This window comes from Schistocerca americana, chromosome 7, assembly GCF_021461395.2.
Source record: "Schistocerca americana isolate TAMUIC-IGC-003095 chromosome 7, iqSchAmer2.1, whole genome shotgun sequence".
Taxonomy (NCBI): domain Eukaryota; kingdom Metazoa; phylum Arthropoda; class Insecta; order Orthoptera; family Acrididae; genus Schistocerca; species Schistocerca americana.
Window position 1 is genome coordinate 49,821,654 of NC_060125.1, and position 20,988 is coordinate 49,842,641.

The 20,988-nt window shown below is 44.7% G+C and overlaps 1 protein-coding gene across 3 annotated transcripts in view; it reads left to right on the forward strand.

Moving 5' to 3' along the window:
* The window catches only part of LOC124622596 (phosphatidylinositol phosphatase PTPRQ-like), a 431,781-nt gene that overhangs the window by 67,651 nt on the left and 343,142 nt on the right, over window positions 1-20,988 (forward strand). The gene's annotated exons all lie outside the window — the stretch shown is intronic.

The following is a 20,988-nucleotide window of genomic DNA, read 5'->3' on the forward strand; positions in this document are numbered from 1 at the left end:
TGGAACTCGCTTCAGCGCTAGTCCTTAGTCTAGTTCAATTGGGCGTTATCAATTGTGAAACTGGTTCTACACTACATGTGGCTATGTATTACATGCAAATTTCCTGTATTTAACCAAGGGTTGGTCTAACCAAGCACTTGTAGTGCAGGTATGTTACAATTCAGTCAACAACTATTGAGATTTTAAGAACAGCATTTTTAAGTTTTCTAATTGTCATTTTTTATAAATGTTCTGCATTTTAGCTTTAATAGGCTTGGTTTGAAAATGAATTTGGTAGTTCAAAACTGATCACCGGCATAATTAAATACAGCTGTTATGGAATTACAATAAGGAATTTGTGTTATCCAACTTTCTGGTTCTGTCCTGACTACTTCTTGAAAATACATTTCTAAGATATATCAGAGGGTCAATATTGCCTTGTGTATTCCTATATGTCTCCTGAAAACAAACTGATCTTTCTTGAAGTCAGCTTCTACAGTCTTCTATAAATAAGTCATGTCAGTGTCATAAAACATGAGTGTAAAAACTGTAATATTATGGAAAGGATAGATTGCTACTCAGCACATAGAGAAGGTGTTGAGTTACAGACAGACACAATGAAAACACAGCTAGACATTTAAGCCTTTAGACAAAAAAGTCTTCAGAAATAGAAAACACATACACATGCACACAAGCACAATTCACACACACACACACACACACACACACACACACACACACACACACACACACACACACAGCCATTTTCTCCGGCTGCTGTAGCCCAACTGCAGATTGCAACAGTGTCTGACATGAGAAGCAATTCATTATGGATGGGGGGGTACAGAGGAGGGATGGGTGCATAGGAGGAGAGATAGCAGGTTTGGAATGGAAGAAGATATGACACTGTCTGCGAAAGCACGTAGGGATATCGTTGGGACAGGATAGGATTTCTGGGTGCAGGTGAACAGGCTGTGTCTGGAGTGGGTCAGTGAATGGGAGGGGAAGGCATGGGGGAGAGGAAGAGGAAAAGGAGAGATGTAGAGAAGGGGAATGGTGTTGGAGTGGGAGCAGGGAAGGGGACAAGTAGATGGAGGACTAGTACTAGCAAAGGTTGAGTCCATAGCCCTCACCAACCTAGACCTACAAAACCATATAAAACAGGGCCAAACCTCCTTGCAACAATGCCTCTTCATATATAAAACTCTTCTCCTCTGTATTCTCAAATTCCTGCATCCCATCTTCCAGACTGAAAGTCTTGCCCTGCAAGAACTAGAGCAGCATGCACAAACTCACTTCAAAAAGCTCTCCAATCTGTGCATCTTCCACTGCACTGCCAATTTCCACCACCTCTATAAGAGCCCTTATCAAATGTACCCACATCCCCTCATAATTGACAAACCCTGCCTTGCAGACCTAATACATTTATCACACCCAGAAACTCCTTCACCATCATACATAATCCAGAACCTATGCAGACTTGAAACACACTCATCAATCTGTCTTACAAAACCCTCAGTCTCACAGAAGTACCCACTCTTACCAAAGGTCTTACTTTTAGCCCTCCCTCCCAAATTCACTCTTGCTGGATCTTCTTTACTTCCCTCAGTCACTACAGTGGAAACAAGTTTTTGTCAGTAACTCCACTGATCAGACTCAGTCACTCACACAGGGTTCAATACTAAACCTGCCCAAGTCAGTTTATTCCTCCATCAACTGTGATCCACCCCCATGCCCAGAAATCATCACTGTTAATTTTCCAGAATTTCTTAAACTTGAACCTTGTCTCACCATTGACCCCGAAATCCCTCAATATGGAAACCATCCTTACATCTGCAGAAAGAACCACAAGTCACCATCTAAAACCTCATCCCAACTATATAGTCTTACCTGCTGTCAAAGGCTTCACCACTGTTGTTATGATCTGCAGGGATTACCTGGCAGAAGGACTCAGGAAGCTTTAAGATATGTCCATATAGATATCCTTCCACAGTGATCCCATTGCACTAATCCAGCAGGATCATTAGTCCCTCCCACAAATCCTTAGGCCCATCCCAGAACATCTCTCCCCCCTCCCCCCCCCCCCTCCCCGCCGCCCTGGTCGCCCCAGTCCCTTACTCTCCTCACTACTACCACTCTCCAGATTCCTATCTTCTGCACGGTTCCTTAAGTCAATAAACCCAACCACCAAGGAAACCCCACTGTGGCCAGCTACTGCACCTGTACAGAGAGAATCTCTGCTCTCATGGACCAACACAATCAGCCTATTATCTGTACCCTATCCTCCTATATAAGATACACCAACCATTTGCTTCACGGTCTCTCCATGGATCCTGTTCCCTTAACACCCTACCCACCACTGTTGATGCCACCTCCCTCTACAGTAAAATTCCCAATGATGAGGATCTTGCTGATGTTGAACACTACCTTTCTAACGCCCATCTAACTCCAGACTACAACCTCCTTCCTGGCTGCCAGGACCAATTCTGTTGTCACCCACTTTTACTTTTCCTTTGAAGGCATCACCTCCAAACAAATGCATAGTACAGCAATGGGTGCCTGCATCATACCATCCTATGCCAACCTATTCATTGCCTTTCTAGAGGTCATTGATGACAACTTCGAGATCTGGACCACCAGTAAAGATACCCTATCCACATTCCTCCAGAACCTCAGCACCCCCCCCCCCCCTTCCCCATTCACCTTACCTGATTCTCTTCATAAGTACCTCTATCCACATCATATCTACCAACCACCAACAATACCTCCAGTTCTACAGCTGCGCCACCCATTCCATACAAACAAGTGCCTTCTGTACTGCCTCTCCAGCTGTGGTCATCATATCTGTAGTGACAAGCAGTCCATCTCCAAATACAAAGCTGGCCTCACTAATGCTTTCACAGACCAAAATTACCCTCCCAACCTTATTCAGAAACAGATCTCTCTTACCTAGTCTCTCCAGTCACTTATCACCTGCCACATATCCAACTGCCTGGCCACAAGGGACCTTTCTTTCATGACTCAGGACCACCCAGGGCTGGAGCAGCTGAATCACATTCTCTGCCAGGGTTTCAACTACTTCTTGTCATTCCATGAAATGAGGAATATCCTACCCACTGTCCTCTCCACTCCTCCCAGAGTGTCATTCCACTCTCACACAAAACATACTAAATATCCTTGCATATCCCTTCTCCACCCCTGCTCCCTGCCTGATGGCTCATATCCCTGCAATGAATGTAGCTTCAAGGCCTGTCCAGATAAATCCTCCCACACCCACTTACTCCATTCCTGTCACAGACATCTCCTACCCCATGAAAGTCAGGGCTGCCTGTGAAAGCAGCCAAGTTACCTAAAAACTAAGCTCCAGTCATTGTGCTGTGTTCATCATGAGAACTAACAAACTGTCTGTCCATATGAATGACCCAAGCCAAACTGTGGCAAAGAGACAGCTGAACCACCCAGTTGCTGAACATGCTGCCCAGCATCATGTGTTTCACTTCAGTGACTGATTCACCGACTGTGCTTTTTGGATCCTTCCTACCAACAGCAGGGTTTCTGGATTGTGCTGGTGGGAACTCTCCCTACAACATATCCTTCATTCACATAATGCCCCTGGCCTCAACCTTCGCTACTCCCTGTCCTCCACCTTCCTGTGCCCTTCCCTTCTGCTCCCACTCCAGCAATACAAAAGCCTTCTTTTCTGCTAATGCACCTACCATCTTTTCCCCTTCTCTCTTCTCTCCTCTCTCTTTTTCTTTTCTGCTCTATCCTCTCTCCTCCCCACCCCAGCCTCACGACTCTGTGCCTAGCAGTCTTGACCACCATTCCCCTACAAGCTCATATAGGAAGCATAACATCTTCCCCCACACCTTCCCTGCTGTCTCTCCCCCTCTCCGTCAACAGGCTACCCCAGATTACAGCTCACCATAAGATGTAGCTGCAGACTGCAGTTGGACCACATTAGTGGGCAACTATGACCAAGCTTGGCCATGTGTGTGGCTTGTGCACAAATCAATGTGTATATGTATTTTCTATTTCCAAAGGCAGTCTTCATCATTTGAAGCTTAAATGTTTAGCAGTCTTTTCATTGTCCATATCTATGACACTCAGTGACTCCTTTATGTTGTAACTAGCAATCTGTCCTTTTCACAGTATTATTGTTATTCTGTCCTCGACTTTCCAATGTTTTATTTCACCTAACAGCTTTCCTTCCATCTCACACCGCAGTGCTCTTTCCCTTGTTACTATTATCGAATCCATTCTTCTCTCCAGTGTTTTACTGTTGCATTCCAAATCAAACATCCTCTGACTACTGAGCCATTCTGTATAAACTGTCTAGTGCCCACACAACGCATGTTTACATGATGATGAAAATCAATGATTGAGCATCTCATGTCCCACATTATTCCTGTCAATACAATTATTCCTAGACCTTCAAATTGACCACACTTCCTCCATCACCCTAATGTAGTTTCACATGTTACTTTCAGCACCTTCCTGTGTCACACAGGAAGGAGCAGCCCTCCCATTCTCTGTCTTACCTTTATCCAGCACACACATACTGACCCTCACATAATCCATTTACACCTGCAGCCCCTTCTATTCACACATATCCACCCATGGATCACCATCCCACTGTTTTTGTCTTTTTGTTTATTTTTTTTATTGATCTCACTATGTTTTCATTGTGAATTTAGTTTTTTTTTGTCTTTCTTTATGAGCAGTATCTCTCAAGTTCTACCTTCGTTTCCCATAAGTCATCTATTTTGTCTTGTTTGTGACTTTTTCCTACCATTTTTATGTGTTTTTCATCCTGCATTATGGAACCTTGTTTCTTCCATCTGCGCCAGTACAGAAAAGTTTCCCTATCTCTTTCCAGAACCCAGTTCCATGTTCTGTTCCTGAATTGTTGCCTAACACATGGAATCCCTTCATATGACTTAGCTATCCTGAGAAAGTCTATTAACAAAGTTTTAAGAACTGGCTTTAAATGATTACTCTAGGAGTATATATCGCCCACATAGGGTTTGTGAAGATAAGATTAGAATAATACCGGAGAGAATAGTACATGGGGCCATCCAAACGATCATTCTTCCTGTGCTCCATATGTGAATGGACCTGGAGGAAACCCTAATCACTGGCATAATGGGATGCACCCTGTGACATGCACCTCGCAGTGGTTTTCAGGGTATAAATGTAGATATATATGTAGAACCATGAAATTATCCATCTCTGGCTGCAGCTCCTATGTCCACAGTGACTCATTCAGCCCATAGCACTCTTCAACCTAGTCCTGCAAACCCATATAAATCAGGTCCAAGCCTCCTCTTGACCCATAAAATTCTCCTGTTCTGCAGTGGCTAATTCCTGTACCCCCATTCCCAAGTTGCAACTCTTGTCCTCCAGGAACAACAGCAGCAAGCCCAACACTACCTCAAAAAACTCTCCAACTGTTCACCTACTATGCCTGCCATGGGCTACTACTATCCACCATCCCTAGGATAGAATCTATCTAACCTTCATCACGCCACCTCATAGCCAACAAACACTAACTCACAGACCTATTACATTTACTGCACCCTCAGAAACTGTCTCCAATCATGATACAGAATCCAGAACCTTAACAGACCCAAAACACAGTCACCGACTTGTCCTCCAAAAACCTCAGTCTCATGGGAGCGTGAGCCCAGGCCTTGCCTTTCACCCAACTCCCAAATTCAATCATGCTGGACTTATTAAGACCTTCTCTCCTTCTCCTGGGCTGTACAGTGGAAGCACTTTTTCATCACTAACCCAACAGGCAGGCTCAATCGGTAACCAATATTGAAATCTGCCTGACTCTGTTCATACCTCCATCCAACCATGATCCACACCCACTGCACCAAAATGACCGCCTGTTACCTTTCCAGAATTTAACCTTGAACCTTGCATCATCATCATTCCCCAAATCCCTCAATATGGAAACCAACTTTATGTCTGCAGAGAGAATTGCAATCCACTACTGAAAAACGTATTCCACCCTCATAAATTTACCTGCTGAAAAAGGTTGCACCACTGTGGTTATGAACTACAGATCTTATGTGGCAGAGGGACTGCATCAGCTGTCAGATACATCCACCTACAAACCCTGCCACAGTGACCCCATTTCAGAAACCTGGTAGGATCTCCAGTCGCTACTCAAACATTTAGGTCCATCCCAGAATCTCTTCCCTGAGTCTCTCTCTCTCTCTCTCTCTCTCTCTCCCCTCCCCCCCTCCCTCCCTCCCTCCCTCTCCCTCTCCCTCTCCCTCTCCCTCTCGCTCTCCCTCTATCTCCCCCCCCCCCCCCTCAGCCCCTGGCCACTCACTACACTCCTACATTCTACGGGGTGCATTCAAGTTCTAAGGCCTCCGATTTTTTTTCTAATTAACTACTCACCCAAAATCGATGAAACTGGCATTACTTCTTGACGTAATCGCCCTGCAGATGTACACATTTTTCACAACACTGACGCCATGATTCCATGGCAGTGGCGAAGGCTTCTTTAGGAGTCTGTTTTGGCCACTGGAAAATCGCTGAGGCAATAGCAGCACGGCTGGTGAATGTGCAGCCACGGAGAGTGTCTTTCATTGTTGGAAAAAGCCAAAAGTCACTAGGAGCCAGGTCAGGTGAGTAGGGAGCATGAGGAATCACTTCAAAGTTGTTATCACAAAGAAACTGTTGCGTAACGTTAGCTCGATGTGTGGGTGCGTTGTCTTGGTGAAACAGCACACGCGCAGCCCTTCTCGGACATTTTTGTTGCAGTGCAGGAAGGAATTTGTTCTTCAAATATTTTCGTAGGATGCACCGGTTACCGTAGTGCCCTTTGGAATGCAATGAGTAAGGATTACGCCCTCGCTGTCCCAAAACATGGACACCATCATTTTTTCAGCACTGGTGGTTACCCGAAATTTTTTTGGTGGCGGTGAATCTGTGTGCTTCCATTGAGCTGACTGGCGCTTTGTTTCTGGATTGAAAAATGGCATCCACATCTCATCCATTGTCACAACTGACGAAAAGAAAGTCCCATTCATGCTGTCGTTTCGCGTCAACATTGCTTGGCAACATGCCACGTGGGCAGCCATGTGGTCGTCCGTCAGCATTCGTGGCACCCACCTGGATGACACTTTTCGCATTTTCAGGTCGTCATGCAGGATTGTGTGCACAGAACCCACAGAAATGCCAACTCTGGAGGCGATCTGTTCAACAGTCATTCAGCGATCCCCCAAAACAATTCTCTCCACTTTCTCGATCATGTCATCAGACCAGCTTGTGCGAGCCCGAGGTTGTTTCGGTTTGTTGTCACATGATGTTCTGCCTTCATTAAACTATTGCACCCATGAACGCACTTTTGACACATCCGTAATTCCGTCACCATGTGTCTCCTTCAACTGTCGATGAATTTCAATTGGTTTCACACCACGCAAATTCAGAAAACGAATGATTGCACCCTGTTCAAGTAAGGAAAACGTTGCCATTTTAAGTACTTAAAACAGTTCTCATTCTCGCCGCTGGCGGTAAAATTTCATCTGCCATATGGTGCTGCCATCTCTGGGATGTATTGTCAATGAACGCGGCCTCATTTTAAAACAATGCGCATGTTTCTATCTCTTTCCAGTCCGGAGAAAAAAAATCGTAGGCCTTAGAACTTGAATGCATCTCGTACATGTCCATTAATGGAACTGCCCAGGATGCCCCATTGTAGGCAGTTACTGTGCCCACACAGAGAGATTCAATGTTCACATGGACTAATACCTTCAGTCTATTACCCATACCCTACCATACTATATAAAAGACACCAACTATTTCATTTACCTACTCTCCACAGTGCCTGTACACTTTTATGACTCAGTGCCCTGCTTGTCAGTGTTAATGCCACCTCCATTTAAACTAACATCCCAAATGCTCATGGCTTTGCTGCTTTTGAACACTACCTTTACCAATGCCCTACTGACTCCAATACTTTGCCCATGTTCCTCGGCACCGTGACCAACTGTATCATCACCCACGATTACTTTTTCTTTCAAGGCATCACTTACAAACTAAACCATGGTATAGTAATGGGCACCTACATAGCAAGGCTCATGGATAACCTATTCATGGGGCATGAAGAGGGATCTTTACCACCCAGAATCCTCAGCTGCTTACCTGGTTGAGTTTAACTCATGACACATTTGTGATCTAAACTCAGTGTGAAGACATGCTACCTTTATTCCTCCAGAACCTCAAAAACATATGCCTCATTCACTTCACCAGGTCTTCCTCAACCCATGTAGCCACATTCCTTGATTTTGATGTCCTCCTCAAGGATGGCTATTTCATTTCCTCCGTCCACATCAAATTAACCAACCACTGACAGTACCTCCACTGTGACAGCTGCTGACCATTCCATACCAAGAAGAGCCTTTCATATAGTGTAGCCACCTATGATCATCACAGCTTTATATAGCAACTATGTCTTATTAAACTGAAGGTTCTGTAATATTCTTGCCTGTCAGTAGCTGTTTTCTTTGGGATTGCAGTTATTAGATTCTTCTTGAATATTGAGTGTATTTTGGCTGTCTCATGTATCCTTGATAACAGTTAGAATAATTGGTGTTTATCCCAGAGATATTCATAAATCTGAGGGAATGTTCTCTAGTCCATTTTCTTTACATTTCACTGAATTTCAATCTCTAATCACAATAATATTTTTGTCTCACTTCACATACAAATTAGTTTCTCTTATCACATCATACCTTATATAAATCTCTTTATTATCTGCAGCATTGGTAGATATATTTATAGTTGTACTACTGTTGTGGATAATTTGCTCTTTATCTTGGCTATGATAATCCTTTCACTGATTCATTGTGAATTTAAGAGATTAAAAGCATGTAGTAGATAAAACTGAAAATAGGGTTAATATTTTACACAAAGCATAGAAAAGTAGGTATCAGGTTTCGTGATACGTTATTAGAAAGGTGAAGGCCAACTAATTATAACTAAATCTAATCAAACAATGGAAAATTCAGGATGGAATGTAACAATACCAGAGAAGGAAAGTTGCTACTCACTATATAGCGAAGATGCTGAGTTGCTATAGGCATAACAAAAAGATTCACACAATTATAGCTTTCGGCCATTAAGGCCTTTGTCAGCAGTAGACACATGTACACACATGCACATACACAGACTCATGCAAAAGCAACTTGCACACACGTCTGCAGTCTCAGGGAGCTGAAACCACACTGCGAGCAGCAACACCAGTGCATGATGGGAGTGGCGACTGGGTGGGGGTAAGGAGGAGACTGGGGTGGGGAGGGGGAGGGATAGTATGGTGGGAGTGGTGGGCAGTGAAGTGTTGCAGTTTAGATGGAGGGCAGGCGAGAAGGTGCAGAGGGGGGAGGGGGTGAGTAGTGGAAAGAAGAGAAATAAAAAGAAATTAAAAGACTGGGTGTGGCGGTGAAATGACGGCTGTGTAGTGCTGGAATGGGAACAGGGAGGGGGCTAGATGGGTAAGGACAGTGACTAATGACTCCCCGAGAGTGCTCCTGTATATGGAATATACAGGAGCACTCTCGGGGAAAATCGCTCGCATTCTGAGGAAACACCGGGTCGGAACTGTGTTTTGTCCTCCAAATAAAACTCGTGCACTGGTGGGGAGCGCCAAAGATGACCTCGGTTTGAGGAAGGCCGGCGTGTACCAGATTCCGTGTCAATGTGGCAAGTCGTATATTGGTCAGACGATGCGTACCGTCGAGGATCGATGCCGTGAACACCAGAGGCACACTCGCCTGATGTATCCGAGCAAGTCGGCGGTCGCTGAACATTGTTTGTCGGAAAATCACGCCATGGAATATGACTGCACGAGGATTCTGGTACAGACGTCGAGATACTGGGACAGCGTTGTTAGAGAGGCCATCGAAATTCGCACCAATGACGACCTCATAAACCGTGACTGTGGCTATAATCTTAGCAAGGCTTGGGAACCAGCGATCGGGTTAATCAAGAGTAAATCGAGCAAACGTATAGTTGTGACGACCACCGCGGACAGAGCCATCACTCCGACGTCATCTCAGACGCCGTCGCAATCTGTTCCACCGCGCGACCGTGGCGTGGGGCGCGGACGGCGGAGGGAGCGCGCCGCGGGCGGAGGGTATTTAAATCGGCCGCCGCCGCGACCGAACCCAGTTCCCTCTGAGCAGCCATAGCGTACGGATCTCCGTGCCGGCACGTTCACAGGAGCTCAGTCCGTCAGTTCACCTGATGATGGCGACATGTATGATCGCCGAAATATTGTGCCCGTTGGACACTATAGACCGGCAGCACACCCGTGGATATTTTGACTATCAAATACGCCGGGAGAAACTCAAGAATCACATATTGTAATAATACTTAGAAAGCGTATTTTTTGTGAAACATATGATTTTTAAATGGAAAAATGCCTATTGAATCTAGCAAAACAAAAAGTAGCATAAATCAGAATGACACTGGCGTTTGTTGCAGTATTCCAGTGCAAGTCATTTATGAAATATCATATTTTGAACACTTATATTGTACTATTCAATTTGCATAGTTGCTGAGTACAATTTTGTTATGTTTTCTTAAAGTGTGCTTGTGTATTCCTTGATTGAATTGTGACTTGCTAGTCAGTTAGTGCTTGACAGTCCAAGCAATAGATCACGAGTGGATGATGGGATTTACCAATGCAGAAGAGGCCAACATGTTCATGGTGTATGGAGATGAAGTTCATTCTTGTATGGTGTATGCAGCAAGATATCCCAATAGACGTCAACTATTTCAGCAATTATATATCAACCTCTTCAACTACTTACATGAAAGTGGTAGTGTAACACCTAGACAATGTAACAGAAGGAAACATGGGATGACAGAAGAGTGGGAATTTAATGCTTGCAGCTGTTGCAGTTGATCCACACCTTAGCTCCTGCACAAACACATGAGGAAGTGGCACAAGTCAGACAAGTCTCTTATGCATTCTCCATGGACATAGGTTCCACCCCTATCACATCTCTCTCCATAAAGAGCTGGACAGAAATGATTAAGAGAATCATGTCAACTTCTGTACATGGGCATTAAGACAGAATACTCCAGTTGTATCATGTATCTTGCTTAATGATGAAACCATATTTACCATTCATGGCCAGATAAACAGCCAAACCATGCAGTGTAGTTCCGTTGATAATCCACATTGGCTTTATCAAGTGAAACCTAAGTGTCCATGGAGTGTAAACACGTGGCGTGGGATAGTGAATCATCAGCTCATAGGCCTGTTTTTCATAGATGTAACACTGTATGTTCACAGATATTGCAACCTCCTTACTACCATCTTCCACAGATGCTGAAAGACATTCCTCTGCAGAATAGAAAGAACCTGTGTTGCTAACAAGATGGCTGTCCAGCCCATAGTGCACTAAGTACTACAGCAGGTCTTCATGAAACATTTCCAAATTGTCGGATTGCACACAGAGGACCTGTACCTTGACCAGCCCATTCCCTGGATATGACACCTGTACACTTTTCTTTCTGTGGTGAAAGCTGAAAGATGCTGTGTACAAGGACATACCAACTACACCTGAGGATATGCAGTGACATATTACTGCAGCCTACTTGACATCTCTTCTGAAGTGCTAGCACATGTGCAGCAGTCGTTCCTTACCAGACTGGGAGTGTATGTTGCTACTGCCAGTGGTTGTTTTGAACACAACCTGTGATGGTCAGTTTCCTTCTGACTGGTCAGAATCTACATAACTATGTTATGCACTTGTGTTGTTCTTTAATGTGAGCTAGCACAGGTATTGCACAAGTATCAGTGTGGCAATTTTTCAAATTTCAGTATCTTCTAAGGATCAAACAATGGAAAATCCAGGAGAACAAAAAGACTGTTACAAACAAAGCATTTGGTGAGTAAAACCTTTGTCAAAAATAGATGACAGACACACACACAAACACACAAATGCAACTCACACACACGACTGCATTCTCAGGCAACTGAAGCCACACTGCAAGCATGATGGGAATGGTGAATGGGTAGGAGTAAAGAGGAGGGTGGGGTGGGGAAGGGGAGGAATAGTAGGGCAGCTGTGGTGGACAGTGACATGCTGCTGGGGAGCACACAGGGCGAGGTGGAGAGAAGGCACGGCAGCTGGGTGCAGTCGGGATTTTAGACGCGAGCAGGGGAACAGTGTGGAGGGGGTGGGGTGTTAGCGGAAAGGGAGAGGAGTAAAAGACTGGGTGTGAGGGTGGGATGAGGGCTGTGTAGTGCTGTAATGAGAACAGAGAAGTGGATGGATGGGAGAGGACATTGACTAATGAACATTGAGGTCAGGAAGATTATGGGAACTTAGGATATATTGCAGGGAAAGTTCCCACCTGCCCAATTTAGAGAAGTTGAAGTTGGTGGGAAGTATCCATATGGCTCAGGCTTGAAGCAGTCATTGGAATGAAGGATTTCATGTTTGGCAGCGTGCTTAGCAACAGGGTGGCCCACTTGTTTTTTGGCCACAGTTTGTTGGTGGCCATTCATACGGACAGACAGCTTGTTGGTTGTTATGCCCACATAGAATGCAGCACAGTGGTTGCAGTTTAGCTTTAGATCACACGACTGGTTTCACAGGTAGCCCTGCCTTTGATGCGGTAGGTGATGATTGTGATAGGACTTGAGTAGGTGGTGGTGGGAGGATGTATGGTACACGTCTTGCATCTACGTCTATTACAGGGGTATAAACCATGAGGTAAAGGGTGGGGAGTAGGGTTTGTGTAGGGAGGGATGAGTATATTTTATAGGTTTAGTGGTTGGCAGAATACCACTGTTGGAGGGGTGGGAAGGATAGTTGGCAGGACATTTCTCTTTTCAGGGCACAACGAGAGGTAGTTGAAACCCTGGCGGAGAATGTAATTCAGTTGCTCCAGTCCTGGGTGGTACTGAGTTATGAGGGGAAGGGGAATGCCCCTCTGTGGCTGGACAGTGGGACTGTGGGAGGTGGTGCGAGACTGGAAAAATAAGGCAAGGAAGATTTGTTTTTGTACAAGAGTTCAGTGAGACCCTCGGTATATTTTGAAAGGGACCGCTTGTGACTGCAGATGCGACAACCATGAGTGGCTAGGCTTTATGGAAGGGACTTCTTGGTATGGTACCGGTAGCAGCTGTTGAAATGGAGGTATTGCTGGTGGTTAGTAGGTTTGATATTGATGGAGGTACTGATATAACCATGTTTGAGGTGGAGGTCAACATCTAGGAAAGTGTCTTGTTGGGTTGAGTAGGCCCAGGAGAAGCAAGTGGTAGAGAAGTTGTTGATGTGCTCACCATTGATCCAGATCGCAAATATGTCATCAATGAATCTGAACCAGATGAGGGGTTTAGGATTCTGGTTGTTTAGGAAGGATACCTCTAGATGGCCCATGAGTATGTTTGCATAGGATGACATGCCAGTGTCCATAGCTGTACCCTGGATTTGTTTGTAGGTAATGCCTCCACAGGAGAACTTATTGAGTGACGAGCAGGGCAGCGTGTGGTAAGGCGACAGGAATTGTGGAGGGTTGCTGGAAGAAATGGTTGGTATCTTTTATATATGTGGGTAGGTTCTGGGTAATAGAATGGAGGTGTTGATCCACAGAGCAGAGATTCTCTCAGTGGGGGCACAATAACCGGCCACAGTGGGGCATCCTGGGTGGTGGGGTTTATGGACGTTAGGAAGCATGTAGAAGGTAGAAGTGCAGCGAGTGGTAGGGGTGTGCAGAGAGATGGACTTAGGGGACAGGTTCTGCAATGGGCCGAAGGATTCGAGGAGTGATTGGACATCCTACTGGTTTTCTGAAATGAGGTCACTGTGGCAAGGTTTGTATGCGGATGTATCTGACAGCTGATGGAGTCCTTCTGCCAGCTAATCCTTGTGGTTCAAAACAATAGTGGTGGAGCCTTTATCCAGAGGTCAGGATCAGTTTTTAGATGGCAGACTGTGGTTCTTTCTGTGGATGTAAGGTTAGTTTGTATGTTGAGTGATTTGGGTAATGATGGTGAGGCAAGATTCAAGGTTAATAAATTCTGGAAAGATAACAAGGGGTGATTTGGGGGCAGTGGACGTGGATCATGGTTGGATAGTGGAGTGTACTGAGTTATGCAGGGTTCAACATTAGTCTTTGGTTGAATCTGATTGGTAGAGTTGATGGTGAAAAAGTGTTTCCACTGTAGAGACCGGAAGAAGGAGAGAAGGTCTTTAACAAGTCCTGCATGATTGAATTTGGGAATGGGGCAAAAGGTGAGGCCTTTGGAAAGGACTGATATTTCTGTGGGGCTAAGACTTCTTGAGGAAAGGTTCATGACTGTATTGTGGGTCTGTTTAGATTCTGGATTCTGTGTGGTGGTGGGAGGCAGTTTTGGAGGGAGGGCGGGGGGGGGGGGGAGGGGGGGGGGGGAGGGTGAATATCGGAGGTCTGTGAGACAGGGTTTGTCACCTATGAGGGGATATGGAGGAGGTTTGGAAGTTGTTGTAAAGGGGATGGACAGTGGTCCTCAAGGTGGGAGTAGGAAGTGAGCAGGGTGGAAAGGTTTTTGAGGTGGTATAGTGCATGTTGCTCTAGTTCATGAGTTCCAGGAATTTCGGATTGCGCAGCAGGAGAATTTTGTTGTTGGAGAGAAGGTACTGCAAGAAGGTCTGGGTTTGGTTAATATGGTTTTGCAGGACTATGTTGGTGAGTGCTAAGGATTGGCATAATCTGAATAGATGGAGATCATTGTGGAAGGAGGGGTGGCAGCTGGAGATGGGTAATTTGAAGGTAAGGCCATTTGGGGGAATTCCATGAGCCAAGCAACAACATAGAAACAGTATGTGGGACTGGGTTCTGGCTCGGGATAAGGAAACTTTTATGTATTGACACAGAGGGAAGGAGCAAGGATCCATGATGGTGGAAAAAGTGCAAAAAAATTACATAAATAACGAAGAATTATGCCCGAAAAAATTTAAAAATTTGCAAACATTCATCCAAATATATGTGAAAAATCATGCGAAGGATGAAATGGATGCAACAGAGGGAAATAAGATGAAATCTGGGGGAGTTGACGATAGTGAAAGGCGAAAACTCACTAAAATTGGAATGAAGTCACAATGAGATCAAAGAAAAGATATAAATAATAAAAAGTGTATATACATATACTGTGGATAGGAGGTCTGAGAATGAATAAGTGTGAAGAAGGGGGACAGCAGACATGACTGGATGAGGTGGAATTAGTGGGTGTGAACTGGGATAGAATGGAGGAAGAGTTGGGGCGGGGAGTGGGGAGGGGTTTACAGGATGAGGTGCAAGATATTGTGGCACCAGAAAGGTGAGGAAATAACATGCAAAAACACAGGAAAGTGGCGCAGGGAGAGTGATCAATTTGACAGTACAGGACTAATAATATCAGTGGGGGTAATGTGGGACATAAGATGCAGCGCTAACAATCAGCATGGTCTTGTAACCGTCTGTTGTGCATGGCCAAGATGGTTGATACAGTGAGGCTCATAAGTAGAGCATGCACTGCAGTTTGCAAGTTCACAAAAGAAACACAGGAAAGAAGAGAAAGAAGGATGTACATTGAGTATAGTGATGCATTAGAAAAGAGTAACAAAGGAAAACATCACTGGGTTAGGATCAAAGAAAAGCTGTCAGGCAAAAATCAAACAATGAAAAATCTGGGATGGAATTTAATGATATCATGAAAAGGAAAGTTCCTACTCACCATATAGCAGAGATGCTAAGTTGCAGACAGACATAACAAAAAGACTGTCACAAATAAAGCTTTCGGCCAGTAAGACCTTCATCAAAAATAGACAACAGCCACAGACACACACCCACCCACCCACACACACCCACACACCCACACCCACCCACCAACCCACCCACCCACCCACTTACACACACACACACACACACACACACACACACACACACACACACACACACACACACACACACGACTGCAGTCTCGGACAACTGAAGCCCCACTGCAAGCAGCAGCACCAGTGCATTATGGGACTGGCAACTGGGTAGGGTAAGGAGGAGGCTGGGGTGGGGAGGTGGAAGGATAGTAGGGTAGGGGTGGCAGACAGTGACATGCTGCTGGAGAGCACAGGGACGAGGTGGAGAGAGGATGGGGCAGCTATGTGCAGTCAGGAGGTTAGACTGTGGGCAGGGGAGAAGTGGTGGTGGGGGGAGGGGGGGGGGGGCTGGGGGGAGGGGGGGGGGGGTAACCAGATAGGGAGAGAAGTGAAAGACTGGGTGCAATGGTGGGATGAGGACTGTGTAGTGCTGGAATGGGAACAGGGAAGGGCCTGGATGAGAGAGAACAATGACTAACGAAGGTTGAGGCCAGGAAGATTATGGGAACTTAGGATATATTGCAGGGAAAGTTCCCATCTGCACAATTTAGAAAAGCTGGTGTTAGTGGGAAGGATCCATATGGAACAGGCTTGAATCAGTCATTGGAATGAAGGATGTCATGTTTGGCAATGTGCTCAGCAACAGAGTGCCACTTGTTTCTTGGCCACAGTTTGTCGGTGGCCATTCATGTGGCCATACAGCTTGTTGGCTGTCATGCCCACATAGAATGCAACACAGTGGTTGCAGTTTTGCTTGTAGATTACATGACTGGTTACACAGGTAGCCCTGCCTTTGATGGGCAGGTGATGTTTGTGACAGGACTGGAGTAGGTGGTTGTGGGAGGATGTATGGTACACGTCTTGCATCTAAGTCTATTACAAGAGCATAAACCATGTGGTAAAGGGTTGCAAGTGGGGGCTGTGTAGGGCTGGATGTGTATATTATGTAGGTTTGGTGGACAGCAGAATACCACTGTTGGAGGGGGTGGGGAGGATAGTGGGCAGGACATTTCTCATTTCAGGGAACAAAGAGAGGTAGTTGAAACCCTGGCAGTTGCTCCAGTCCTGAGTGGTACTGAGTTATGAGGGGAAGTTGAATGCCCCTCTGTGGCCAGACAATGGAACTTTGGGAGGTGGTGGGAGACTGGAAAGATAAGGCACGGAAGATTTGATTTTGTACAAGGCTTCAGTGAGACCCTTGGTATATTTCGAGAGGGACTGCTTTTCAGTGCTGATGTAATGGTCATGGGTGGCTAGGCTGTATGGAAGGGACTTCTTAGTATGGAACAGGTGACAGCTGTTGAAATGGAGGTATTGCTGGTGGTTAGCAGGTTTGATATGGATGGAGGTACTGATATAACCGTGTTTGAGGTGGAGGTCAACATCTAGGGAAGTGGCTTGTTGGGTTCAGTAGGCTCAGGAGAAGCAAATGGTGTAGAAGTTGTTGAAGTTCTCACCACTGATCCAGACCGCAAAGATGTCATCAATGCATCTGAACTGGATGAGGGGTTTAGGATTCTTGTTGTTTAGGAAGGATACATCTAGATGGCCCATGAGTATGTTTGCATAGGATGGTGCCATGCGGGCGCCCGTAGCTGTTCCCCAGATTTGTTTGTAGGTAATACCTGTTTGTTTGTAGGTAATTCCTGGTTGTACGTAATGCCTGCCATATATCTTATGTTCCCATAACCCTGCTGGCCTCAACCTTCATTAGTCATTGTCCTCTCCCATCTAGCCCCTTCCCTGTTCCCATTCCAGCACTACACAGTCCTCATTCCACTATCACACCCAGTTTTTTACTTCTCTGCCTTTCCACTAACACCACCCTCCCCCCCCCCCCCCCCTCCCCACCTCTCCCCCCTGCCAATGGTCTAACCTCCTGACTGCACATAGCTGCCCCATCCTCTCTCCACTTCATCCCTGTGCTCACCAGCAGCATGCCACTGTCTGCCACCCCTACCCTACTATCCTTTCCCCTCCCCACCCCAGTCTCCTCCTTACCCTACCCAGTTGCCAGCCCCATCACCCACTGGTGCTGCTGCTTGCAGTGGGGCTTCAGTTATCTGAGACTGAAGTCATGTCTGTGTGAGTTGTGTGTGTGTGTCTGTGTGTGTGTTTTTGATGAATGCCTTACTGGCCGAAAAGTTTATTTGTGACTGTCTTTATGTTGTGCTTATCTGCAACTCTGCATCTCTACTATAATGGTGAGTAGCAACTTTCTTTTCCATAATATTGTTATATATCTTGTAAAAACTTGCACTAGAACCCTGCAACAAACACAATTGACATTCTAATTGTCCCTAATTTTATTTTGTTACTGTTAATAGTCATCATTCCATCTAAAAAGTATGTTTGCACAAAAAACACTTTCTAAATATTATTACAGTCTGTCTGTCAGCTAACAATATGAGCCCCTGACTGCCAATCTGTTCTGTGCAAACTGCACATCAACAACATTTCTATTTCCACATTGCATTTCTGATGCATGTTTTAGGGGATTCACCCTGTATAAGGCAAGTTAAATTATATGATAAAGTAGCAGTCACAATAAGTAATACAAAACACTATACAATGCAGATGTATTTTGAAAGATACATTGTCTTTAGTAATAGAAATGCCACTGATCAGCATGTACCTGATACTTGTGTGGTGATATTATTTCCCAGATGTAGAAGGAGCTTCCGGCATACTCCATGGGCATGTGTTGGGAACTCAGATGCTTGTGTTGTATGTTAATGACCAGGCTGACACTATTAATAGTAGCCTCTGACTTTCCACAAATGATCAGATGTCTATAATTGAGTACTATCCAAAAAAGTTGCACAAATATCCTATTATTCCCTGATGAGAGTTTGCAGTGGTGCAAAGACTGGCAAACCTGCTTTAAAAGTCCAGAAATGGAAAATGTTGCACTTCACAAAACCAAAGAAAGTTGTAACCAGTATACATGTGAGTCACAAATGTGATCAGTAAACTCTTACAAGTGTCTGATGTACCAATTTGTAGGATTTTGAAATGGAGTGTTCACATATACTCAATTGTAGGTATAGTAGGTTGTGGACCCCAGTGTCTCAGTAGGATACAGGGAAAATGCAGTCAGTGTACAAAGGAGGCTCCTTACAAAACATCCATGTCTCTTGTCCTAAAATGCCGGAACTGCTAAAATATTTGGGATCCATAACAGAAGGGAGTTATTGGATATACTGAATACAATAAAGTTCAGCACAGAAAGGCTCAAGGGAGAGCATTTCAGAGATGATGAAAAGTCTGAAATGGAAGACACCTTAGAAAGTGGCAGTTGTACCACAAAAGCCTCCTTGTTAAGTTTCAAGAACCAGAAGAGAATCTAGTAATATACTACAGCCCTCTATGTGTTGCTCCCATAGCAACAGAAAAGACAAGACTGAACTAATAGCAGAATGCACAGAAGCTCCATAGAAGAACAGCATGGAAAGAAACTCAAGAAGACTGTCTATGTATTTTTCATTGTTGGATGCTGTGGAGCAACCAGCTTGAATGGAGATGTTGATGATCTGTGGCACTGTATTTAATGAGCTTATTACTCCAAGATTATGAAGAAGGAGCATTTAGTCTAGAAGGAGAACAAACAAGAGTAGAGCCACTGACAGCTAGAGTTGCCAGCTGTAAGATTAAGAATAGGGTAGATAACTAACCTATGGTCAAACATGCCTAGTCATCCAAGAGAGTTAAGAAAAGCTGTAAGTCTGCTGACTTTGGTATAGATGTGCCTAACAGTTTTGTAGCTCTGGAGACTGTGGAAAAAAGTTTGCAGACAGTCCATGGTGTCAGGAACATGCTGATGAGCGAGTGAAAAAGTGAAAATTAAAGTGAGTGGTCAGAAGGCTTAAGCAACCATGAATTTCTTTCTGTTAAAGTAGACTGTTCCAGCTCAAGTGCCTGCACATGGGCAAACGGGCTCCCAGAGGCAGAGGCAGGAAATTTTACAACTGCTAGTTGGACAGTGAAGCAGTAGACAAGGCATCTGTGAGCAGAAGTGGAGAACAGCAAATGCACAGTCAGTCAGTGCCTTGCATGTAACAATGCTAGTTAGTGAGATAACATTGACGAAGCAAATATGTTTGTGAGACCACATGTTTAACAGAAAAAATCAACATGAATAAAAAATATTAAGAGCTTGTTACAATTTTGGTACATTAAATTCTTTTGTATTCTGAACGATAAAATAACTGGTACCTGACCCAATGTTTCCACAAACACAGAACATTCTTCAGAGCTCAGTTGTGAGGTTAGGACTTTCATGCATTTATTAAACAACACAGAAAGAAACTATTTACAACAAAATGTCAGTCCAAGGATAGAAATAATCTCAGTCATGTTTCTGTGTAGCTTGTGAGGCCCCTCTACATGTATATAATGGCACCATCAAAACAAATTCATGCTGATGTAACACATGTCCTTAAGCATAGTACAATTTTGTAAATCAACTGCTTCTAATTGCAATTCCAAAGGCACTTTGGAAAAAATTTTGGAAATTTGTGGTAACATCCTATGGGACCAAACCGCTGAGGTCATCAGTCCCAAGGCTTACACACTACTTAATGTAACTTAAACTATCTCATGCTAAGGACAAAACACACATCCATGCCTGAGGGAGGATCTGAACCTCTGAAGGCACCCTAGACCCTGTGGCAAGGCACCCTAGACCACGTGGCTACCCCGTGTGGCAGTACTTTGGAACAGTATGAGCTAGGGAGTATTCAAAGGTGGGAAACGTTCTAATTAGTGCTGAACTCCCTGGGTAGATAATTCCAGGTAACTAGCAGTTTTAAGCCAAGTGCAGGGCTCAGCAATGCCACCTATAATTTAGCCTCTCTGGAGGAAAGATGATATTATGATTATTGTTTGTGATGGGATCAGTTTGGACTGTAACTTCAACTATGCAATTGAGGATGGAATTGCACTCATTCCTGGGAATACTCTTCATACTGTTAGAGTGGTATGACAAACTGATGATGAAACATGGAGTCAAACATGGAGCTTCAGGAGTTGCTCAACAGAGAGAGGACCCACACATGTATGTTACTCACATGGTCACACCACACATGTCATGGTCTGCTCTGAACGTGATACTTGATTGAGAAGTAGTGACTTC